Here is a 23,371-nt window from a genome sequence, read left to right on the forward strand (position 1 = left end):
CGGTGAGAACCAACACGACTGCTGCAGCGAAAGCTAAAGATGGCTGTCTGGTCACTGGACTGAGAGTAGTTTTCTGTATTCACCTATGTGATGGACTTCAATGTCGTTAAAGCAATAATTAGGTAATAAAATGGATAAAATAATAGTGATTTTTTGTTAAAACAAAAAAAGAAGCACATACTGTTTGCGAAACACTGGTAAACTCGTGGTGTCGAGGATACACATTCAGTTCCAAACGAATGCGAATGAGTTTGGCGAACTGATTTGTTTGTAAATGTCATTTTCGAAAATGTCCTTACGTTTTACCGTGTGACACCAAAGAAATGGCATTATCAGCGAATGTCATTCGTTGCAAATGACATTAGATTTGCCGTGTGACAGGGGTATTTGACATGAACTCGTAAAACAGCTTCAAGTGTCCAGTCAGTACTCTACTTGACTGAAATAATACTAAATAAATAATAATACCTTTAACTCAAAAACCTACATGACTGCATAGCCTTCAAAGCATACGTTCACAGGTGTCTGCTCTGTAAATATGGATGAATGACTGATAAATCAACCATTAAAAATAATTGCTGAAAGCTTTAATTGACAATTTTTATATTGACATTAATCAAATTATGTGCATCAATTCAGTCAGTAACAGTGATGTTTATATTTAAGTTAATCTGGAAATGCTGCACATGTTTTCGATTGCAGACTGTTTTGCCCTTCTATGGTGGCATGCCACTATGGAAGTGGCAATAACTTATGCTATGGAATGTAATTGGAAAATTAAGTTCTAACTGTAGGATAGAAATTCATAACAATGGCAATATTTAGTAAAGGAACTAAAAGTGGAAGACATTTTTGCCCTGGGTAGGATCTGAACCACAATCTGCACATGTCCAGTCCAGTGCAATGCTTTTACAATGGTTCAGTAATGTCTTTTGTGCGAACAAGGTTACCAACAGTGAAGGATGAAATTGGCAGCCTAGCTGTAAACTTCGTACACACAATAAATTTCTTCACTTACGTACCTGATAACACTGGTGCAGATAATCCCTATGACGGTTTATCAATGACACCAAACATTGAAACACTTAAATATGTAATATTGCCTCTTCAAATGTAATGTAATCGTGTAGTGTAATTCAGAAATGTAATCTTGCCTCTTCAGCAGCTGAAGGCTGCATAGCACCATGTCCTTGCAAAGAGCTGACCTAAAAAGAACAAAAATTGCGACAGCTTGAACTATTTAACACACACCATTGCAAAAGGTTTTTGTAAGTCAATGTAACACATTATTCAATTAAAGGAATTCTAAATAATGATATTAAAAATGTTCATCAGTGCCCATTTCACTTCCTTGCGTGCTCGGTAATTTTTACTTATGCTTCAACCAATATACACTTTTTCTCTACTCTCTCAAGACAAGCTGCGAGAAGGCGTGTCCATGGATGCAGTACTGGATAATGTGCGGTCCAACGTGGATGAGACATTCCACCGCATTAACCTGTTAAGCAAGCAGGATCTCCGCAAAATAATGAGGGATGCCAGAGTCTCGAAGACCGAGCGGCTGCACGATAATGACTATGTGAGCGTGCAACTCTGGGTTGAGAGGATGCATAGTGAAAAGGAAAACAGATTGCTCTTCTTTAAACACCAAGGACAACCTGACAAAAAGTGACATTTTTTTAGAGAAAAAAATGAGGACCTTTTGGATGACAGAGATTTTATGCTAGTCATCATGACCACACCACAACAGCAGCTTTTCAAGAGGCTTGGAACTGATCGTATATGTGTCGATGGAACACATGGAACAGCAGGTGAGCAGTACTATATAAATGCATTAATAATAAAAGCAAGAAAGAGAGAATGCTGTCCGAGAATAATTGCAATATATATGATGAGTAGTATTCCTTCACACATGATATTTCTCTTAATTTTTCATTTGATGGAGTTCTCAATTATCAGTAACAGAGCAAGAATGAATTCAGCGCTCTGTACACTGGTGATATCATTCCATTGCTACTGTCCTCATCGCTACATGCCCTGCATATCCTGTCTGTATTGTCACCACGGAGTTATAATAGGTCACATAATACAGCTCTTATCACATTTGTCTTGTGGGGATGCGCGACTGTCACACGTCCCCTGATATGTTGTTTTTCCCGCATAGCTTCCGTCTCCTGCATTGCGGCTTCGCCGTGGGCGTTGCGCTGCTAACGCCGCCTCATGGCAGGGTTACTTGGGGGCGCAAGGGAGAACACGTTTCCTCTTTGGTTCGGGACGGCAAGCAGCACGGATGTGCCGCCCGTGCGCCGATCCATGCTTCTGAGAGATCGTCTCGTGAGGCCTTGTGCGAAAGAGCCACCGTTCGCGTGACCGTACGCGTGAACGACCAGGCATTGGGATCCAGCAAGGGGCGAACGTATTCGCTCGCGATCCGGTCGCAGTGAGTCGGGCTTCCGCGATTTGTCGCACGCCCATCGGCATGTTTTGTGGATAGCAACTCGGCTAGCAGGCATTGATCTATGAAAGGTGCAATAAATGCCCTTGTGATTGTCGTTCCTTTGACCCAAGGTACGGGATGAGAATCCCACAGTCTAGAGTGCAGAAACAGTGCATTGCACTGTGTATTAGTGCCTTCTGTCAGAGGTACAGCTGTCTCGAGGCTGTTTGGCATCCTGAACTGTTTGCCAATTAGGCGAATCACTGATTACTGCTACAGTCAAAAGTGCTTTTTCTTGGTGGCGGTGGGTGGTTCCCTGAGGACTGCAAAAACAAAACATTTAGAAAATCAGGCAGTCCAAAAAAAAAAATTAATGCATGCCTTTTACGGCCATTTAAAGGGAGGTGGTAGTCTAAAACATAACAAGAACCTAGAACTATGAAACCCCAGCTGTTTACATACTCTTATGGTAATTTCAAATACTATATAAATCAGTTTTATAGCAAGTTGCATAGGTTGTGTTCTGTACAATGACAATGTGTAAAACGTAGGCATTATTGCCCCCATTTTATTATCTCTAAACTTCCATAATTGCAGACCAGTGATGGCGCATAATCCTCCAAATCAACTGTAGAATACTGAAATATGTTACCGAAATCGTTATTCACTGTTGTTTTAAAAAGTGCATATAAGTGATAAATTAGAACCTGTGAAACCATTTCAAAATGTTTAGACAACCAGTAAGTGTTACTCAAGATTTTATCTTAAGTATATAAGTGATGTTGAAGATCAACTCCTCAGTGGTGGTCAAGACAGTTTAGGGTTTCAAGCACAAAGTTGACATTCTGGAGCAGTTTAGGAGCAGAAATTTTTTTTCTACTTCGTGTTCCAAAAGTCTTCTTGGAACACTTGGAGTAGTACAGAAGTAATCTAGCCATTTGGTGGAGCTTATTATTACCTTGCAGTCAGTAAGCGCTGCTCAAGAGTGAAGCAAGACACAAAGCTAACAGCAACCAATTAAGCTTGCCTTCCCAAGGGCTGTATACCACGCACATCATGTTGCAAACATTTTTGTTTGGGTAGGCAAGGAACTTAATTTGTACCCGCCCTAGTTGCTTAGTGGCTGTGGTGTTGGGCTGCTAAGCACGAGGTCGCAGGATCGAATCTCGGCCAGAGCTGCCGCATTTCAATAGGGGCAAAAGGCGAAAACACCTGTGCACTTAAATTTACTGTAGGTGCACGTTAAAGAACCCCAGTTGGTAGAAATTTCCGTAGTCCCACACTACGGCATGCCTTATAATCAGAAAGTGGTTTTGGCACGTAAGACCCCCATAATTTAATTTTTCTTAATTTTGTAGACCAACCACAACACTTATCAGGCTTCCTGGTGCTTGTGCTGTAACAGAAGAGAGTATGTATGTGTGTAAATAAAAAAATTAAATCACGCCATCTTACAATGGCCCCTTTTCACTGCTGGTATGCTCCACCACGATACATTGCATAAGCCTCTTCCCGTAGCAAGCTATATTGCAGCAAAGTTGACGCTTGAAAACCGGCATTATACAACACTTTCTACAATGGTTGTGCCTTCCGCACTTTGAAGGCAAAGCATTTCAGCATCCGAAATTTCAGCTGTGCTTATAATTAATTGCCTCTGTGAGGTACGTGGCAGTGTTGCAAGGATACCCGAATTCTCATGCATGTCCGAAAAATAGTTTGTTGGGTGTATTTCTGCTTGGTAATGAAGACGGCTAGGACAGTGCACATTAGTGACACAACAGTGGCCAAATGCTCAGATTCCTTTTAAGTAGAGTGCTGTGTGCTTTTATGACTTTGGTGAAGTTAGCATCTGAATTTGCCATACACACACCTGCAAATTATCTATTCATTAAACTCACGCACACATAATATCACTATAATGAGAAATGCATAGTGTTTTAGCTATTCCCTGCAGAATGTTTTCTGACAACTGCTTTGATGATGGATGGATGAATAAATTTCTTGACGTCCGTCGGTACGTGCGATTAGTGCGCAGTGGGCCACTCCCACGTCGGGACAGAGAGGCCATGCCCCTCCGCCGCGTCGCGGGCCCGATGGACAGCCCAGAGCTGTGCTTCAAGGTCCGAGCTGTGTGGAGCTCGGTCCCACTCTTCCTTGGTGGTCCTGGCACCAGGGGGCAAGCCCAGAGCATGTGATCAAGGCTAGCTATATCCTTACAGTAGTGACACGCATTGTGAGGGTGCACGTCCGGAAAGATTTTGTGCAGGAAGGCCGGGCATGCGTAGGTGCCTGTCTGAAGCCACCTGTACGTGACTTCTTGTGCTTTATTGGGTGCTTTGTGCGGTAGCGGCATGGTTCTCTTGACTAACTTGTAATGCTGGGTGAGATCGTTGCGACGAGGGGATCGCGCTCGCTTGCCCATCCTGCCGGGAGGGAGTCCGGGCTCACACGGTGAGTTAGATCTTGTGCAGTCTCGTGAGCTGTCTCGTTGAGGTCACTTTTTAAGAACAATATTTGATCACGAATATACTCTTAATGCTTCACACACAAAACAATTTGTTACCTTGTTGTGTCCATGAAAGGGTTGTATTAAGAATAATTTTTTGGCAGCCTTGTTGACAGTTTGACAGCATCAATCAGTGAATCCTTAACAGGCACTCTGCAACACTTTTTCAAGAAGGAAAGCCAACCTACTGAGTCTCCAACACATGCGATTTTACATTTTGTCACAACCTTAATGCAGCTGGCACATCTGGGTTCAAGCTTATATAGTGCTAACTTAGGCAAGTTGGCACATGTTGCAGCACTTCATTTGTCTCCTTTATGTCCTATGTGTTGTAATGCTATGTTATTTATTCAAGCTCATACTTCTGAGCAGCAAGCAAAATGCAGTTGACTTCATTGCGTTAATTCGACTCTGACGGGACTGACGAAACAGATTGAATTATCTGGTGGGTCAAATTTAAGAAGATGCAGAAGAAATGCCAACACACATGACTGATTTATTTGCCATGGTTTACGTACAGATTCTAACATGCCCCAGAGTGAAACACACGCCTGCTGTCTGTGTGTCCAAAGTGTAAACTAGCATAGAAAGGACAAAAGCCCCTAAAATGAAAGAGAAATCAAATGCGCACACAATTTTTATTTTCAAAAAAACTGACAAGGGTCCAATGTGTTGCACATTGCAACCAATTTTCCAAAGTCAGCTTCGCCGCAATACATCCGTGTTATGCGGTAAAGCATACGAAAATCGCCAAGAAAGTTTTGTTAAAGATGGCACATTAGAAATGGGTGAATACCACAATCAGACGTTTTGATCTGTGATTATTGCTTGGAGCTCCTCCTGGGCAGGCAGAAAATAGGCATTTCCTGCAGGAGATAAAGTCTGTTTCACACATCTACTGTCCTCTAAGGTATGTCACCAAAGGGGTCGCTTATTGGGTTCACTGTAGGGGTCAGCATGCATGCTGACTGCTCAAGTTGGAATTATTGGGTGAAGGCCTATTTTAGTATCAACATAACCGAAGTTTGGACCTATAGAAATGCACGTGTGTCGGCTGGGACTTTCAGACGGGATCAAATTGATAGGAGTCTACTGTTCTGCAGCCACTGAGCACTGCAGCATGCCAATATTCTGCTATGTGTAGTAGGAGATACATTCTTGCTGCAAAGTCCACTGCCATATGGTACAGTCGACTTCTGTTAATTCGACTCCGGGTAATTCAATCCTGGCCAAAGGTCTTGGCCGGCAGTCATACATTTCTACAGTCCCGAATCTCTTATTTTGATTGTAAAATTGGCCTTCACAGGATAACTTGAACTTGGAACAGTGACTCGCTGTTGACCCCTATGGTGAACCCAATAGCAACCCCTTTAGTGGCAGCACGTCTAGCTCGGCGATGCTTAGGAAACAATGTATGCATTCAACACGTGTGATTGCGTGTCGACAACTCCCATTTATGCTTGCCATAGGAAACTTTTGAAGCAAGAACCATATATCACAAAGTTTAATTACGGTATTTACCCGATTCTAATGTGTGCCTCATAAGTTAGCACTAGTAGAATGCAATAGTTGTACACTTTTCTTTTCAGTGACACCCGCCGTGGTTGCTCAGTGACTATGGTGTTGGGCTGCTGAGCACGAGGATGGGGATCGAATCCCGGCCACGGCGGCCGCATTTCGATGGGGGCGAAATGCGAAAACACCCGTGTACTTAGATTTAGGTGCACGTTAAAGAACCCTAGGTGGCCGAAATTTCCAGAGTCCTCCACTACGGCGTGCCTCATAATCAGAAAGTGGTTTTGGCAAGTAAAACCCCATAATTTAATTTTTTTTCTTTCAATGACAGTGGTAAGCTCCCAGCCATGATTTGGTAATGCCTGCCATATGCATTCCACCCCATTTTTATTCTTAGGTAAATTGCCTTTTCATGATCAGGGTCCCTTACGAGCAACTGACTTACTCCTGTACAGACTCTAGAGGCTGACTGGCGATGTGAATTCTTCAACATTGTCTTCTGCATATTAATCTTCAAACCCACTCTAACACTTTTTTGGTTAAGGTCCTCAATCACTAGTAATTTGTCCCCACTGTTGCCGAGCTATTCACCATTGATCCGCACTCCGAATGTGCTGCAACTGCAGATTTGATATGGCATTAATCAAAGCCAACACCGCCGTGTTATCTCACCACCTTGAACTGACACTCTCACACACAGATCCACTGGCCACTGTAATCACCATAGCGGGAACGCTAGGCCTAGGTATGCTATTACGGTTCTTGACATTCGGTGCTGTCTTTTTCATTGAAAGAATTCACCGCTGTCAGCAAAGGTACCCACTTTGCCTCTGCAATCCTCGTAAAGCACGGCGCGTTGCATACTGCTAGTCCTCGAAAGGCAGCTATGCCTCAGCACAGTGATGCTACGCGGTGAAGTGTATGGGGCGCAGCACATATATTGTTAGACTCACGTGCACTTGCCGTCTCCTGTCAGAGTGCAAGCACCTATATGCCTAATAAGTGTACTGGCAGACCTTCAGAGCTTTTTCGGACGTGCCTGTGGCGATTTGGGCCCTTAAGGGCAGTAAAAGACATGCATTGATTTTTTTTTTTTCGGACATTGTAGCGGCCCTTAGGGAGTCTGAAAAATCGGACTGTACAACTGACCAAAAGGATGCTTCATCCATGGGGCGAACACGCAGCGTAACAAGGACAAGAATAGGAAGGACCATTGCATTGAGGAATGATCAGGAAAGGAACTGTGCCGCCGCCTCTTTGAAGGAGCTTGCACTCAAAAAGCAAAGTGTTGGCTGATGCTAAGATGCAGGTTACCCACATCCAAACCAAAATAAACCACTTAAAGCAGTGAAATGCAACACTGAGGCATGCGCAGGCTGAGAGTATGTCAGGACAGTTGAGGTTCACTTTCCAGTTGCTTGGAGAATCTCACTTGTGACAAAGTTCGGGCATGATACCAATGAGCTTGCTATCACTTGATACAAATAGCTATATTTGCTTTTGTATGCATCTCTTTTTATTCGCATTTTAAAATGTTTGACTCTATTTGCCGTGAGCTAGACCACTTTTTTTACAGTGAAGCTGTCTATGGTGAGGATCTGGCAGATCGCATCCGCGCATAGACCAACACTTTTTCATACGGTGGGCCGATCCCGAAGATAGTGCAATATCGGGCGGACCCGAGGCAGAAGTGAAGCAGGCATTAAGCACTCCCCATATGTGGGCTGATCCCGAAGGTCGTGAAATGCCAGTCAAACCTGCGGCGGAGATGAAGCAGGCTTTAAGCACTCCCCACACATGGGCCAATCCCATAGGTAGTGCAATACCAGGCCGACCCGCGGTAGAGGTGCAGTTCACCATTAAGGGGCCCACGTACGCAGCTTTGCTGGTCATCCTTCACAGAGTAAAAGGGCACCGAGTTTCTTTCGAAGATATTTTAGTAGCTGTGCATTTTACAAACCCCTCTTTTCAGTTTTCTATTTTGAATAAAATAAACACTACTCCTTACTGTTCAAAGTGGATTGTTTTTATTTTTTTAACATGCTTACCAGAGAGTGACAGCATCAGGTGACATGGTGTCAGCCCATCTTGACATAAAACAAAGTTCTGTGAAACCTGAAAAAATCAGGGAATTTGAAAATGTCAACTTGGTAGACACATTCTTCTAAGCATGCAGTATGGCACATAAGCCTGGAGGTTAACGAAGAATCTCGAGAACATGTTAAGGGCAGTACAAAGAGCAATGCAATGATAAATGACAATGAGACAGGAAGAGAGCAGTGTGGATAGTCGATATTCTAGTAGACATTATGAGGAAAAAATGAAGCTGGGCAGGCCATGTAATGCATAGGGTAGATAACCAGTGGACCATTAGAGTTGCAGAATGGGTGCCAAGGGAAGGGAAGTTCTGTCAAGGATGACAGAAAACTAGGTGAGATGATGAAATTTGAAAGCACAAGTTTGCATCAGCTAGTGCAAGACAATGACAATTGGAGATTGCAGGGAGGCACCTTCATTCTGCATTGAACTTTAAAATAGGATGATGATGATGATGAATGCGTGCAACTCTTTAAAAAGAAATTTGGGCCGGAAATAGCTTGCACAGTTCACCAAGACACGAAACCAAATTCGTATGCTTTGCCACTAACACAGATGTATTCCAGCGAAGCTAACTTATGAAAAGCGGCCACCATTGTGCAATCATCTATTTCATTGTTGGAACAGCTTGCGAAACATAGCATGATATGTTGGAAGGAGCTCTGTAACTTTTTTTCTTTATAGCCGGCCATAATATGCACATGCTGAATTTTTTATAATTAATGCTATGTGATGTGCAAATTAAGCAGTAATTTTATGCAGTATTAAAACGTACCTTAGTGTAACAGTACAATGAGAGACGTAATCAAGAATTTGTATGTATGCACATCTGAGTTTGCATGCAATGCGTGCTGTCATCCTTGAGTGCGCACAGACGTGAAACTGGTGCACTGGTCTTAGTGCAGCTTGGTAGCTCATAGTTTGTGAGGGGATTCGTAATGGCAGTGCTCCACCACACCACAATGCAGCAGTCAACGCTGAAGAGAGGAAATGCTAATCTTACCAACGCTACACATGCTCAACAGGCCAATGAGAGTGCTGACAGGTGAGCTTGAAGCTCGCCAGATCCATCTCACAATTTGTGCGTTGTACATGACAGCATAATCAACATTTAATCATCGATTTATTTCAACTACCATGTACGTCGACGTTGCTTCTTTAGTGTTAATACTTTGTTGGCCCCCCTCCCCTTTTTTCTTCAAGGATACTTCTGACAGTGAAAAATAACACTGAATGTCCACATGAACAGGAACTGGCATAAGATGCAACCATTTGTGACCTTTTTAACAGAAGCTTGTATTGCCTCACTGGTGTCGGTGTTATCGCGCGAAAAAAAGAAATTGCTTAACAGGCTGCGGATTCGAACCACCGACCTCTGGGTTGCGAGACCACCATGCTAACCGATTCAGCCACTGTCAGTTCATCAAACGCTGCCTTTAAGGTGGGTAAGTAGAAGCAGCGCAAGGCATGAGCCAATCACGGGCGTCCCCTTCCTCCAGAGGAGGGAAAGGGTGTGTTCGCTCGCCTGACACCCGCAGTTTCCCACACCAGTTCAGGCCCAGCAGTCAGATGGGGAGGCTGCGTTTGGTCTGTTCTGCCGAAGAGCAGGCTGTGTTGAAGGAATGGCAGTGGGAGCAGGCCACGTGTTGTGCCTTTGGCCAAAGAACAGGCAGTGTTTGATTGATGCCACCGGGAACTTGAGTCAGGGGTCGACGTTGACGTGCCGCCCTCGCCGTGAGGCGTTACAAAGAGCCGCAGATCCCAAGTTTCGCTTGCACCCCACTTCGCAGCAGTGCAAGGGCAGTAACTTTTGGCCTCCATCCTTGTGTCATAGTCCAAGCATGCTCTTGCTAAATAGAATCATTCTTGGCAACTAAAGCTTAGTGTTTAGGTGCAATTAAAGCTCGTCATTGGAACAGTCTCCAGTACTTCAGAATTTCACAATAAGTAGAATACCATTTTGTTGGCAAGTACCACGGCAGAGATAGTGACCTATAGGTAGATACTGAAAGCGCCAGTATAGTAAGAATTTCATTTAAAGTTGGAGGAATGGTACAACTCTTGGCATTCTGGGGAGTTAAAAAGAGTGGAATTAAGAGATCTCAACTTTGTCAAGCAGGAATGAAATGGAGGGCCCGCCCCATTCTGCAACTTTACTGTGGACCAGTGTATGCCAACATGGCAAGTAAGAAAAAAAATGGGTGATTTCATGGTGCGTGTAGATCCATAGACTTTTGTTCCCAGTGGTATCTTTTGATGACATACCCAGACTTTTTTTTTTCTAGTCACTTCTTACACTTTAATGCGATAAAATCTACTTGAACCTCTTGTGGTTGCAAGATCCGCAGGCGAGCTCGTTCCCTCAATCGGCTGCCATCACCCAGTCTCTACTCGTCACATAACCATATCTTGTGAACATTATATACATTTTTTTTTGGCCTCTTAGCATTTTGGGTGATATCCTGAGTGATGAATACAAGCACTACATAAAATCAGCAACATCTATCACTACGACAGATTCATAACAATAGTGCAGCCACTACATTGTTTTAGCTTTCCATACTAAATAAACTCACTGTGTCTGCGTTCAGTGTGGGCAGAGGTAAGCTTGCACACGTAAGTTTTTGGTAACATTCACAACAAAGCAAACAAGCTTTCAGGACTATAAACCTTTGAGTCACATCAGCTATGTGGGAGCAAAATATACATTCAAAAAACAGGAAAAAAAAGGCACACTGTTATGTGCCACTAATCCTTTCTTAAAAAGCTGCAAGAATTTTAGGCGGTTTTGATAGAATTATAGCATGGCACAAAACTGATGGTGCTGTGCATTTGGTCACCGCAAGCAGCTGTACATTGTTAACCTCTCTGGTCAATTATGTCTGCTGCAGAAGCATCCCTAGTATGTCTCCAAATTTCAAGATACTTGATTTAGTGCAGTATCACTCTTTGTTGACCTTTTTATCAGACTGACGCAGAAGTGGGAGCACTGTACACTGTTCACATTTTCTTTGTGCGCAAAAGATAAATATGCGTTGCATTCACCACTAAGAGAATGTATTAAATGCTGTTCTTAAGTTTACGGCCTTACAGCACATGACACAGATATTCATGACAAATCTGTGCATGTCATACAGACAGCTGAAATTTCAAATGAAACGCCACTTTCCTCCCTCTCGAGAAAGCGCCACACCCAGCCAGAGTCAAGGCAACACAAACAAACAGTGCGACGCACAACACAGTCGTGTCGCTCGCCATGACGCATTACTTCGGCAAATCGCCCAATTCAGAATGCACAATGCCACGGTGGAAAATGTGCCACGCAACAAAAATGGATAAGAAAAAAAAAAAAAAAAAAGCGGGTGGTGCTAGTCACGTGAACCCGATGTGGTTCTTCGGCTCAAGTATGTGACAAGGCGAGGAAGGAACGTCGCTTGCGGATGCTACTCAAGGCAGAGGGAGAGTGTGTCTCTGTTGGCAGTCACGCTCGCCTCATGGTGGTGTGGTAAGAGGGCATTCAATTTCTTCTGTCTCCTCTAATACTAAACCAGTTTAAAAGATTATTTCGGTAAAGCAATGCCAGAAGTCTGAAGTCATTACTCCAAACATTCATCATGGATATGAAGTCCAATGCATGTGGAACTCTCGAAAGTGGTTCACTCATATTCTTATCTACTTTCAAGAAATTTCACACTAAATTGATCTAGACCTCTGCATTGTCACAAACAGCAGGAAGCAACCTTGAAGTCTGTTTTGAATTCCTCATCAATGCATGAAAATCCAGGATGCAGCAGCCAAGTAACAGTCTACTACACATAACTCCATCTTCACCTCTGTGTTCAGGCAATGAAATACAGTTTTTACCATAGCGAACATGAGATGTTCACTTGTTGGAGATGCAGCTCTTAGCCTGTCTACGTATGACTGTGACATTTAAAGAAGATGCCAGTTATTTAAAAGTATGTTATTAAAAAAACATCTTTCATGTTCGTAACATGCCTGGAGGCAATAATAACCAGCTTGAAAAGTAATTATGTCCCATGGCTGTATTCGGGTCTGAAGAAGCTTTAAATTGCAGCGTAAACTAAAACTTGCTAGGGGGCCTGATGTAAGGCCCTCAAAAAACAGGCCAAATGGGGCTAAATGTTTCTTCAATAGGATAGAAAGTGCGCTGGAAAGTTAACACCAAATATAAATGAAAATATATTAATTCAGACTTACCACCAGACTTTCACAATTCGAGTCTTGTTCTCCAAGGTGCATTGCCATTCCGACTTGTCCAGCTAGTGAGAAAAGCAGTTCGTATTGCCTCCGCCAATGTGTTGCACAAGTGATGAACTCTACAAAATGAGAGCAGCATTGAAGATAAACTGAGCAGCTGAAAGTGCATGCACTGTTGCTTCTACGCACAATATGGAAACTAAACAGCACAGGTAAATTTCGTTAATAGAATTGCGTAACACTTCATTCCCGTTCATATTGAAACATAAGTCGACTCTGAATATAAGACAACCCCCTACTTAAAGACATCGCATTACAGTCCCCTTTATAATGGAAAACTACATGTTCTATAAAAAATTGGGCACTGAAAGCACCATGCCCCGCTTTGCTTCTATTGTTTCGCTTAAATCTTTTGTGTACCCAGCAGAAATTCTAGATTTTAAGCTTTTGTTTTAAATGTAACAAACCTCGTCAAGTTTGGTGCAGTGGTTACCGAGAAAGACGAATACTGCGTTTACATGTATTTAGATTGGAACACCCGAGCTAAAGCTTTCTCTTAAACGCGCCCGCCCCGCGGAGGCATTGCCGAGCCCAAACCGACGGAGCAGTATGGGATCCACATTTTGTCTGCTGGAGGCACCGCAAAATTATACTAAACAAAGAAACGTTGCGTACACTTAGTACACGTACAAATTTCCTCTTTATAGCGACAATGTAGGGGACTGCGGCTTGCACTGGCAGCCGGCTTTACCTATGCGCCGCCAGTCTGGTTCCTCACACGTGTAACGATTGCGACAGTGTACGCGGCGGAAAAAGCACCTGGGACTCCTGCAAGACCAGACAAAACCTTGCCTCTGTGCATTATCTAACTCCTTCTCATTACCGTTAAACGAAACTCGAGAACGCAGTCAAGAATTCCGTATTGAGCTGAGAGTACGCTGCACAAGGTCTACTGAAAGACGGAACTTTTAACGACAGCTTGTAGGCTAACTTCAAGAAGTATCGATAAGTAACTGTTAAATAACTGTAGAATAAATACGTCCACTTGCCTGTCTGTTCACGCCAATACCGCAAGCTCTTTTCAGAAGCACGAGACGGGCGCTGAAAAGCGTCGAGACATTTCATTCGGCGAAATTAACCGCTTGCATTTCCAATGCAGCGAAAAATCAAGTGAACGATTAGAGTGTATTAACGATTTCGACGATGCAGTCGGCCATTTTGGGAAGCTTTAGGCATGGATCGGCTTGGCTATAGATGCGCACAATCTTTGGAAGCGACTTTTTTTTTTTTGTCGCCAGACGAAAATCACTGTGTTAAACTTTTTTTTTTTTTTTACAGAGAAGATATGTTTATACTAAGGGTATGGTGGCTAGCATACACTCTTAAGCATAATTACACCCTTTTGCCACACAACGATAATCGTCATCTGCTTGTCCGCATTTCCTTTCTTTAACGCGGCGAGCCCGGTACTTTCCAGTAACGAACGTCATGCGCGTTATCATTCCCGACAGGAAAGTAACAGGCAATGCTATCATGCTGATAACGCGTGTGCCGTTCGTTACTGTAAACGCCGCCAGAAGTGGGGAGCAATTCCGTGTGTCTTGAATGACGCTTGTACAGTTATCAGTCAAACCGCCTAATGTTGCCACTTCTCTGTTGTGCTTATGTAGGCTTTTTTCTAACCTTCACGGTGGGTGCAGCATGTCTAGAGCCGCAGCGTACTGCGCTCTATGCGGTTGCACGGGACTGGCGGCCACGCATCGTTACACAACTTCCCAAATTACAATAAGAGTCAGTTTTGGCACTTGGTAGAGCAGTAAACGAGGGATCCAAAAGAAATGTGATTGTTCCGCAAATATATATTTCTCTATAATTCTTCTAGAGGTAATTCAAAAAACGAAACTATAGTCGGATGCAACTTAAGTATGCAGCGAAGCCCCACCCACGGCCTCATAACCGCCAGCCACTGTTACTCTGCGAGGCTGCAAATAATTCATACTTCAAACTTTTCCTGTTAGGCAAATAAGGCAGTAACCACAAAAATAATATTATTAGCGCATAATTTTATACATTTTCCCTCGCCTATTAAAGTATAATAGGCGAGTATAAGTACAAATCTATCGTCCTCTACTGCGTCACAAACTACGTGCCCACTAAAACGAAGCGGCCGCCAAAAAATAATCCCTGGATAACCCAAGAAGTAATTCAGGCAAAGCACCGTCTGAAAAGACTGCATAGAACAATAAAAATTAAAGGAGGAGACGAATCCAGGGTGACGAAACTTCCTAATGCCATCGCGGAATTCAAGCTTGCAGCCAAACGAGCAAAAGAATATTATTTTAATGTAAAGTTACCGAGCTTTCTTACTAATAATCCCGGAAGGTTCTGGAGGCACTTTCGCACCAATGATGGAGAAGCGTCCCACTTAAGCCCAGAGGAAGAAACTGCGAAAGCCAACGCATATAACTTTTTTTTTTTCAATCAGTATTTACTACAGACAATAACATTATTCCCCCCATTCTAACGAGACAGGGTGTAAGCATTGGCGAATTACACATTACGGACGCTGGCATACTTAATCTTCTGCTTAATCTTGACCCTAAAAAAGGAAGCGGTCCTGACAACATACCTAACGACTTTCTGAAAAGGTATGCGGAATGGTGCAGTAGATACCTCGGCATAATTTTTTGTAAATCACTCGCGACTTCACAGCTACCGAACGACTGGAAAATTGCAAAGATAATACCTATCCATAAATCGGGTGACACAGCAGAAATTTCAAATTTTAGACCCATTTCATTAACTAGTACATTCTGTAAGCTTCTAGAGCACATAATCTTAAAGCACATAACGGTTTTTCTAGAAAGCATTGGCTTCTTGTCTCCCTACCAACATGGTTTTCGCAGTGGTTTATCAACAATAACCCAACTAACAGAACTAGTCCACGATCTTGCATATACTATCAATCACCGCGGCCAGACTGACATGATTTTGCTTGATCTATCTAAGGCATTTTATTGTGTATGCCACAACAAATTAATCGCTAAAGTTGAAAGTGCTGTTGGGAAAGGGCTCCTTTCAGCCTGGATAAAAGAATTTCAAGCCAATCGTTCACAATTTGTAACCTACGAAAAAATGCCACCTAACACTGTCACCGTTATTTCTGGAGTTCCCCAAGGCTCAGTTCTTGGGCCATTACTCTTCTTAATAATCTATATTAATGACATCACAGCTAACATTGGTTGTAATATAAAACTGTTCGCCGACGACTGCGTTATCTATAGTGAAATCACTAATTATAACGATAACATTGCACTTAATACATCCCTCAACACTCTAGCTATTTGGTGCTCTAATTGGCAGATGTCAATTAACGTAAAAAAGTCTGTGGTCATCACCGTAACAAGGAAAACAAGACCATCTAACTTTACATATGAGATTAACGGCATACCACTAACTAAAGTTGAACAACATAAATACCTGGGAGTTACATTAACCTCAGACCTCAGGTGGGATAAACACATTTTGAATATCACGGCAGGAGCATTACGCAAACTATTCTTCCTCAAAAGAAGCCTTGAGCTCTCTACAACATCAACGAAGCTACTGGCCTACACAATGTTCGTTAGGCCGGTTCTCGAATATGGAAATACAGTCTGGTTTCCTCATACAACAACTAACATAACAAAATTAGAGGCAGTACAAAGAAAGGCTATAAGGTTCATTCACAACAAATATATACGCACTGACTCACCGATTAATCTTCTTACGCAGTCTGGATTGCAAATGCTATCTACCAGGGCAAAACACGCTCGCCTGAAGTTCTTGTTTCAGCTTCTAAAAAATAACTATAAGATAGATGTGTCCAGGTACATTTCATTTTCTGAGGCTCGAAAAACACGTAACAAACATGCGCACACTTTAACAGAATACACATGCAACAATGACACATTTAAGTATTCATTCTTCCCCCTTACAATTGCTGAATGGAACCGACTTGATCCTGCTATAACCGCCATCGAATCGTTGTCCGAATTTATTTCACAAGTGGAAGCTGCAGTGCGTAAATAAAACAATTTATCATCGCACGTGTCATCGTAAGAAATTTCGCATTGTGTTGCTTTCGACTTCCCACTTTTTTTTTTCCATTTTTGTTTGATTGTCGTTATGTGGACATATGGTACACTGTGTTCCCAAAATAAATTTTCATTACTGTACTACTGCTAGTCCTAAGATAATTGTTATAACTGCCATTTCCTGCTGATTGCTTGCCTAGATTGTTCTTTCTTTTTCCATTCGTGTCTTCTCGCTCTCACAGTGTATGCTTTAAAGTGTATCCCTTCACACAACTTTAAAATTTCTTCACGCGTTAAGTGTTATCTTTCAGTTCGCTCCTATTTTATGTATAAACTAGTTAATTACGTGTTCTTAACTGCCAGAATCATGTTAATTAACTGTCATGTGAGAACTTGCATTTTTGTTTCTAAACTCAGCTTCTTTCTTATATTACCATCCTCGGGCAATTGTTTTCTTTTTTCTTCCTTTTTTCAATTAACTGTTCTGCCTAAATGCGTATTCATATACATGTCTACTGTATCGCCCAACTGCCACGCTCTCAAATGAGAGTAGCAGTATTGTAAATAAAATAAATAAATAAAATAATGGCGAAAGTCGAATTCTTTATTCAACTGAAAATTATAAAATGCTTGCTTTGCTGCAACTATTTGTTTTCAAGTTTCAGTGCAGTTGGCAGTGAAGTTTCATGAGTAAAACTGGTTCAGCAGTGAAATGAACTGTACCACAGACTTTTGAAGAGTGAAATGCTCAGACTCCATACACTTTGTCCATGTCTGTTGCACACCTCATTGCTTCTGCCGATAAAAGGCTCTTCAAGAACAGCAGACTCTCCGGATCTATCAAGTACGACGCATTGTTGAAAAGGCCGCATGGCGATGATTTTGTTTGCTTTTGTGATTGGCTGGCTAAGTAACACAACCTCGCGCGGTTCATGTGCCATGGTTGCTATGTATTCTACTATAGAAATCTTTAATTTACATTTTCACTTGTTTACTTGTTCTTGGCAGTGTTCTTCCTGCGGTTCTTTCCAGTGTGATTCCATTTGATGGGGTTCCTTGTTTGCCATGTAAAGGAGAGGTGCATCTCACAGGCCTACCTGTGAGATGCACCTTATTTCATTTCTCTTTTCGGGTTTATGTGTCTTTATGGTGAATGGTCGGCATTATTCATATTTGTATAATAAAGGTACCCTTCCCCTAATTTGCATAGGAAGGAGACCTATGGTTGCCCCCCCCCCCCCCCCCCCCAAAAAAAAAAACATTACTGCATACGCACCTGCTCTGTTGCCATTGATGAAATGACACAGAGGAATGCATAGAGCAAACTTTAGAGTCTGAAGGCTCGCATCGATGTCACTGGTTGTCCTTTCCCATTATGCACCATTAAAAGCACTCATTGTGGTTAAAACAATGTTTGACTAGTTGCTAACATATTTCATAGTTTCCTTCCAGTGCAGACCCTCACTCCAGGATGCTGCAGGTCACACTGAACATTAATTTCGAAGTTTCAGTGCACTTCCTGAACCGCTCCCACTGCCAGATCCATCCACAGTAATTTTGGGTAGTTATTCCCGTAAAACTTCCGGGTTCCTTGCCTTGGCACTCAACCTCAGTAGACTGTAGCTACTAGTATAGGTGAGAAAATTATGCTGTATAAACAGAATGAAAGGCAATTTCCTAAACATGCAAAAGCATGCAAGTTCCTTTAACGCGCAAAAAGCATGGATAGCAGGCATATTTCTAATTTAGTGCGTTCACTGTGTGAAAGCTTACATTTACATATATGGAAGCATAGAACAAATGTTTCAAAGCATTAATTACATCCTTGAGCTTAATAATTAACATTAAAAAATTCTGTATAATTTGGGCAATTTAATCTTACACATAAAACCAATTCATTCAGTTTTGCAGACACTAAGTGGGCTCACAAGTTTTACTATGCCTTTTGGAAGGATGACACAGGAACATAATTTCTGCTGCAAAATGTTTTCCAGTAAAACATCCAATTGGGAAGAAAAGCATTCTAAAAACAATACAGGGTTTTCAACTTACTTATCCCAAATGAATTATGCAGTAATTTTTTACCAGTGTCTTCTATAGTTCTTTCAACAAAGAAATTATTGCCATGCGATGCTTTGTGCACTACACACAAAATTCAGTGAATGACAATGTCATTCATGCTTAAAATAAAAAAACACTGCTTCCCAAGTGTTGCTAGCGGCTACTTCCTAATATAGGTTATAGGCACTCCAAGTTCAAAATTCTCAAGTGGAAATGAGAGTGAAGAAAGGCAAATAAGGAGGTTAAAGTGAAAACACTGTATTAGGCACACCTGCAACTAATAGAGAAGAAAACTCAACTAACAACTCCATGGAGGTAATAGCAGAAGTGACAAAGTATGGAAAAAAATAAACGATGCACTAAATCGGAAGTCAGTCGATACACAAACAGATACGTTGAACATTGATTGCACTTTTGTAGGTGGTACAGAACTTGCAGACCGTTTTAACAATTTTTTTGTTAAAGTAGGATGCATAGATCACGAAATTCAAGATACAATGCATGCCGCTTCATTAAGAGAATCTTTATTTCTAAATATTACTAGCATCCCTGAGGTGATTACAACATTTTCATCCTTGAAAAATAGCCATAGTCGAGACGTAGATGATATAGAAATTAGGCCAATTAAGTACGTCATAGACTTACTTGCACCTGCAGTAATGCACATTTTTAATATTTTCTTGTCAAACGAAGTTTTCCCGCGTAATACGTGCAGGTAGCGAGAGTAATAGTTCACAAAGGAGGTGAGAAAAATAATATGGGCAATTATTGGCCAGTATCTATACTTCCTGTGCTATCAAAGGGACTCAAAAAAATTGTTAACTTTTGTATTAACAAATTTTCGCAAAAACATAGCCTGCTAACCGACTGTCACCACGGGTTTAAGAAAAAGCAGTCTATGGAAACTGCTTTAAGTATACAGAAGGAGCTTATTCTAGAGAACACTGACAAAAAATTTCTGACTTTAGGGTTATACTTAGACTTCAGCAAAGCCTTTGATAAGGTCAACCAGAAATTGCTGCTGATAAAGCTGGAAAAATATGGCTTCCGAGGAATAACACTTGAACTTATCTGATCTTATTTAGAAAGCCGACATCAGTTTGCTGAAATTAATGAGAACAGATCGCAGATAAAATCTTTGACAGCGAGTGTGCCCCAAGGTAGCATTCTTGGCCCGATACTTTTCCTGTATTACATTATTGATATTGTACAAGTGAGCGATATGTGTAAATTTGTCACGTATGCAGATGATTGCTCTGTTTTCTTTACAGGTAAAGATTTAAAAGAAATAACGCCTATAGCAAGCTCCGTTTGTTATGGACTTCAAGCATGGTTTAAGGCAAACGGCCTCATCCTCAGTGAAACCAAAACAAAGTGCGTTATTTTTCATGCTCTGGGAAGTTCTACTACATTGCCAGATAATATTGTGTGGGGTCTGTATAAAATTAACCTTACGTCATCCATAAAAACCCTAGGCATAATACTCGCAGAGCATATGTCCTGGAATGAACACGTTAGTCATGTTTGCTCAAAGGCATGAAAAGTTGTTGGTGTGTTAAATTGCAATTGAAGTGCATTACATTTTCAAGTTAAGTGTCTCATTTATCATGCTCTTCTCCATTCACACCTCAGTTACTGTTCACTTATATGGGGTAACACTACAGCGCAAAATATTCAAATGCTGGAAATACTTCAAAAGAAAGCAATTCAGGCGATAGCGAACGTTTCTTTTTTCGAGCATACGCAAGAGCTTTTCCAACAAAACAGAATAATCAGAGCCCGTGACATATATAAATTCAAAACATTACTAAGCTATAGAAATGCTATGCTGGAAAAACTCTATTCATTCCTAGCCCCGGCAACTCTACAACAAAATGGAAGTGCATATTCATATCGTCACCAGGCACCATGGCAGATCCCTTTCTCACGTACTAATTATGGCTGCCAATGCCTTAAACATACACTACCGTCCCTACTTAACTATTTTAACCAACAACATGTTGATGTGTTATCTCTAAACAAAACTAAAATATTGGATTTGTTCTTATAGATGTGTATTGTTAACTGCTCCAACAGTTCCGCAGAACTTATCATATATTCTCATTTTGTTTATACATTCACACTTGTAACTACTATTCCTAGAATCCGGGTTTCCGCTGCAGTGATTGTGCCCAAACCACGTGGCAGGGTTTCGTGTTGTAAACTGGATGCTGCAAAGGGCGTCTTCGCGTTTGTTAAAATTCAAGGATGTGATGACGCCCTGGGCTACGTTGCCGTGATGTCTGTCGCAAAAGCAGCAGCCTATATGCAGATTTTCTTTTTTTATGTTTTTTAACATAGATGCACATATATATTTGCAAGTATGTAAAATAATTTTTGAAAAAAAGAATGTTTCCTGATGGTAACTTAACTTGTGTTTATTGTAAACTTCTGTGAAATTTGTTATATTTATATATGTATGTGTGTGTATGTATATATATGTATACATATAATGCTTTTGCATTCTTATTTATTTATTTATTTTACAATACTGCAGGCCATCGTCGGGCCCATGCAGGAGTGGTTACAACATGGAATACAGTACAAAAAAAGAATAAAGTGAAACTAGTGTATCCAAAACAAAGAGCATTAGCACACACAAAAAAGAACACACTCAATAAATATATACGCTGTTTAAATGAGCCGTCCGGGAAGCAGGAGAAACAGCGTTTACCATAAGAATGCATCTACAGAGGCTGCATATGAAATACAGGTAATATCACCATTCGAGTTCCAGATTCTCAATACTGTCAATAATTGCGTTGGCAGATGGGCAATTTACGGCTCTAGAGGGTAGTATGTTCCAATGGGAAATGGCGTGTGGGAATAAAGAGTACTTGTGAGTGTTATTATGGCTGGGATGGTGTCGTATTGATTTATCATGGTTGGTTCGGGCAGAAAGTCTGAATGGCGCTTGAATGTATGTTGCTTGTGGTATTCGATAGGAGCCGTGATAAAGTAAGTATAGAAATTTTAATCTGGAAATCATTCTATGTTGAGCCAGTGATTGAATGTTAGCCTTGACGCGCAGGTTCGTAATGCTCGTTTGACGTGAATATTGTGAACATATAAATCTCAATGCTAAGTTCTGTATGCGTTCTAGTTTCTCGGTTAAATACTTCTGGTGCGGGGCCCAAATAATGTCAGCATACTCTAAAGAGGGTCTAATGAGGGTTTTGTATGCATTTAATTTAACACTAGGAGGTGTGTTTCTAAGTTTTCATCTCAAGAAATGTAGTTTACCTAGGGCCTTCTCATATATGTTATTTATATGAGTTTCCCAATTTAATTTCGTTGTAAGAGTGACCTCGAGATATGTGACCTCCTCGTATTTTCTTAGTGATATATTGTTTATTGTGTATGTAAACTGAAGCACATTTTTCTTGTCAGTGAAGGAGATACTGGTAGTTTTTGATGCATTCAGTTTCATCCCCCAAATGTTGCACCAATTTTGTACAGCAGCTAACGAATCATCTAGTTTTACCTGATCCTCTCTGGTATTCACTGTTGCGTACACTACGCAATCATCGACGAATAGGCGGCTGAACGCATGAACGAATATCATTGATGTAGATCAGAAATAGGAGGGGCGCAAGAACCGAGCCTTGTGGAACACCAGAAAAAACGTTGATGTAATCAGACGTAATATCATTCACAGCTACGCATTGCTTTCTGTTTTCGAGATAGTTCCTGATCCATGATACTGTTTTCTCGTGTACACCAATGGCAATTAGTTTAGTAATAAGATCTGGATGAGGAACAACATCAAAGGCCTTTGAAAATTCTAAGAAAATGGCATCTATTTGGCTTCTGTTATTTATTGTGGTAGCTACATCAAGGGTTAACTCAGCTAACTGAGTAATAGTACTTAGACCTGAACGGAATCCATGTTGCCGGCTGCATAGTAGGTTATTATTCTCTAAGTGCAATATTATGGCCTTATAAATAATATGTTCGAACAATTTACTGGATGCACATGTTAATGAAACAGATCTATAGTTACTTACGTCGAGTTTAGAGCCAGATTTGTGCACAGGTATTACTTTGGCCCTTCGCCAGTCGTCAGGTATCACTGAAGTTTCCAAAGATTGCCTGTAAATTACGTATAAGTATTTTGACGTCCAAACTGCATGTTTTTGCAAAAATGCATCTGATATAAGATCAGGGCCACAGGGTTTCTTTACATCCAGTTTTTGTAAGAGTCAAAGAATTCCTTGTTGGTCGATATCTATTTCAGGCATTGGATTCTCGAAATGATAATGTAGTTCTGTAAAATACAGATAGAAAAAATTCATTAAATTTGCTTGCTATGACGTCAGGCTGAACAACTGTCTCGTTTGAAACAGTAATCTGCGATACGGTGTGCCACTCCCTCGATAGGTAGCACCAGGATTTTTGTGGTTTATTCGTCATGTAAGA

General features: G+C 41.4%; 3 long non-coding RNA genes across 6 annotated transcripts in view; 2 read left to right on the top strand and 1 right to left on the bottom strand.

The window, feature by feature from the left end:
• Nucleotides 1-2,677, top strand: part of LOC126538952 (uncharacterized) — a 38,606-nt gene extending 35,929 nt beyond the window's left edge. For both annotated transcript variants that reach the window (XR_011895890.1, XR_011895891.1), the window contains one exon: nt 1,416-2,677. This is a non-coding gene — a long non-coding RNA (uncharacterized lncRNA). The remainder of the gene's footprint in view (nt 1-1,415) is intronic.
• LOC140219535 (uncharacterized) lies at nt 566-23,028 on the bottom strand. Of its 3 annotated transcripts, XR_011895888.1 has the most exons (5): nt 22,960-23,028; nt 13,826-15,220; nt 12,777-12,895; nt 8,507-8,573; nt 566-1,205 (listed from the first exon to the last, which is right to left on the bottom strand). It is a non-coding gene; the product is annotated as an uncharacterized lncRNA (long non-coding RNA). The 3 variants fall into 3 exon arrangements; XR_011895889.1 differs by lacking the exon at nt 566-1,205 and having other exon boundaries at nt 8,469-8,573; nt 12,777-12,838; XR_011895887.1 differs by lacking the exon at nt 566-1,205 and having other exon boundaries at nt 8,469-8,573.
• LOC140219537 (uncharacterized) lies at nt 18,109-21,810 on the top strand. The gene is made up of 2 exons (XR_011895893.1): nt 18,109-20,287; nt 21,450-21,810. It is a non-coding gene; the product is annotated as an uncharacterized lncRNA (long non-coding RNA).
• Nucleotides 23,029-23,371: the final 343 nt, after the last annotated feature.

This window comes from Dermacentor andersoni, chromosome 7, assembly GCF_023375885.2.
Source record: "Dermacentor andersoni chromosome 7, qqDerAnde1_hic_scaffold, whole genome shotgun sequence".
In the NCBI taxonomy this organism is placed as follows: Eukaryota; Metazoa; Arthropoda; class Arachnida; order Ixodida; family Ixodidae; genus Dermacentor; species Dermacentor andersoni.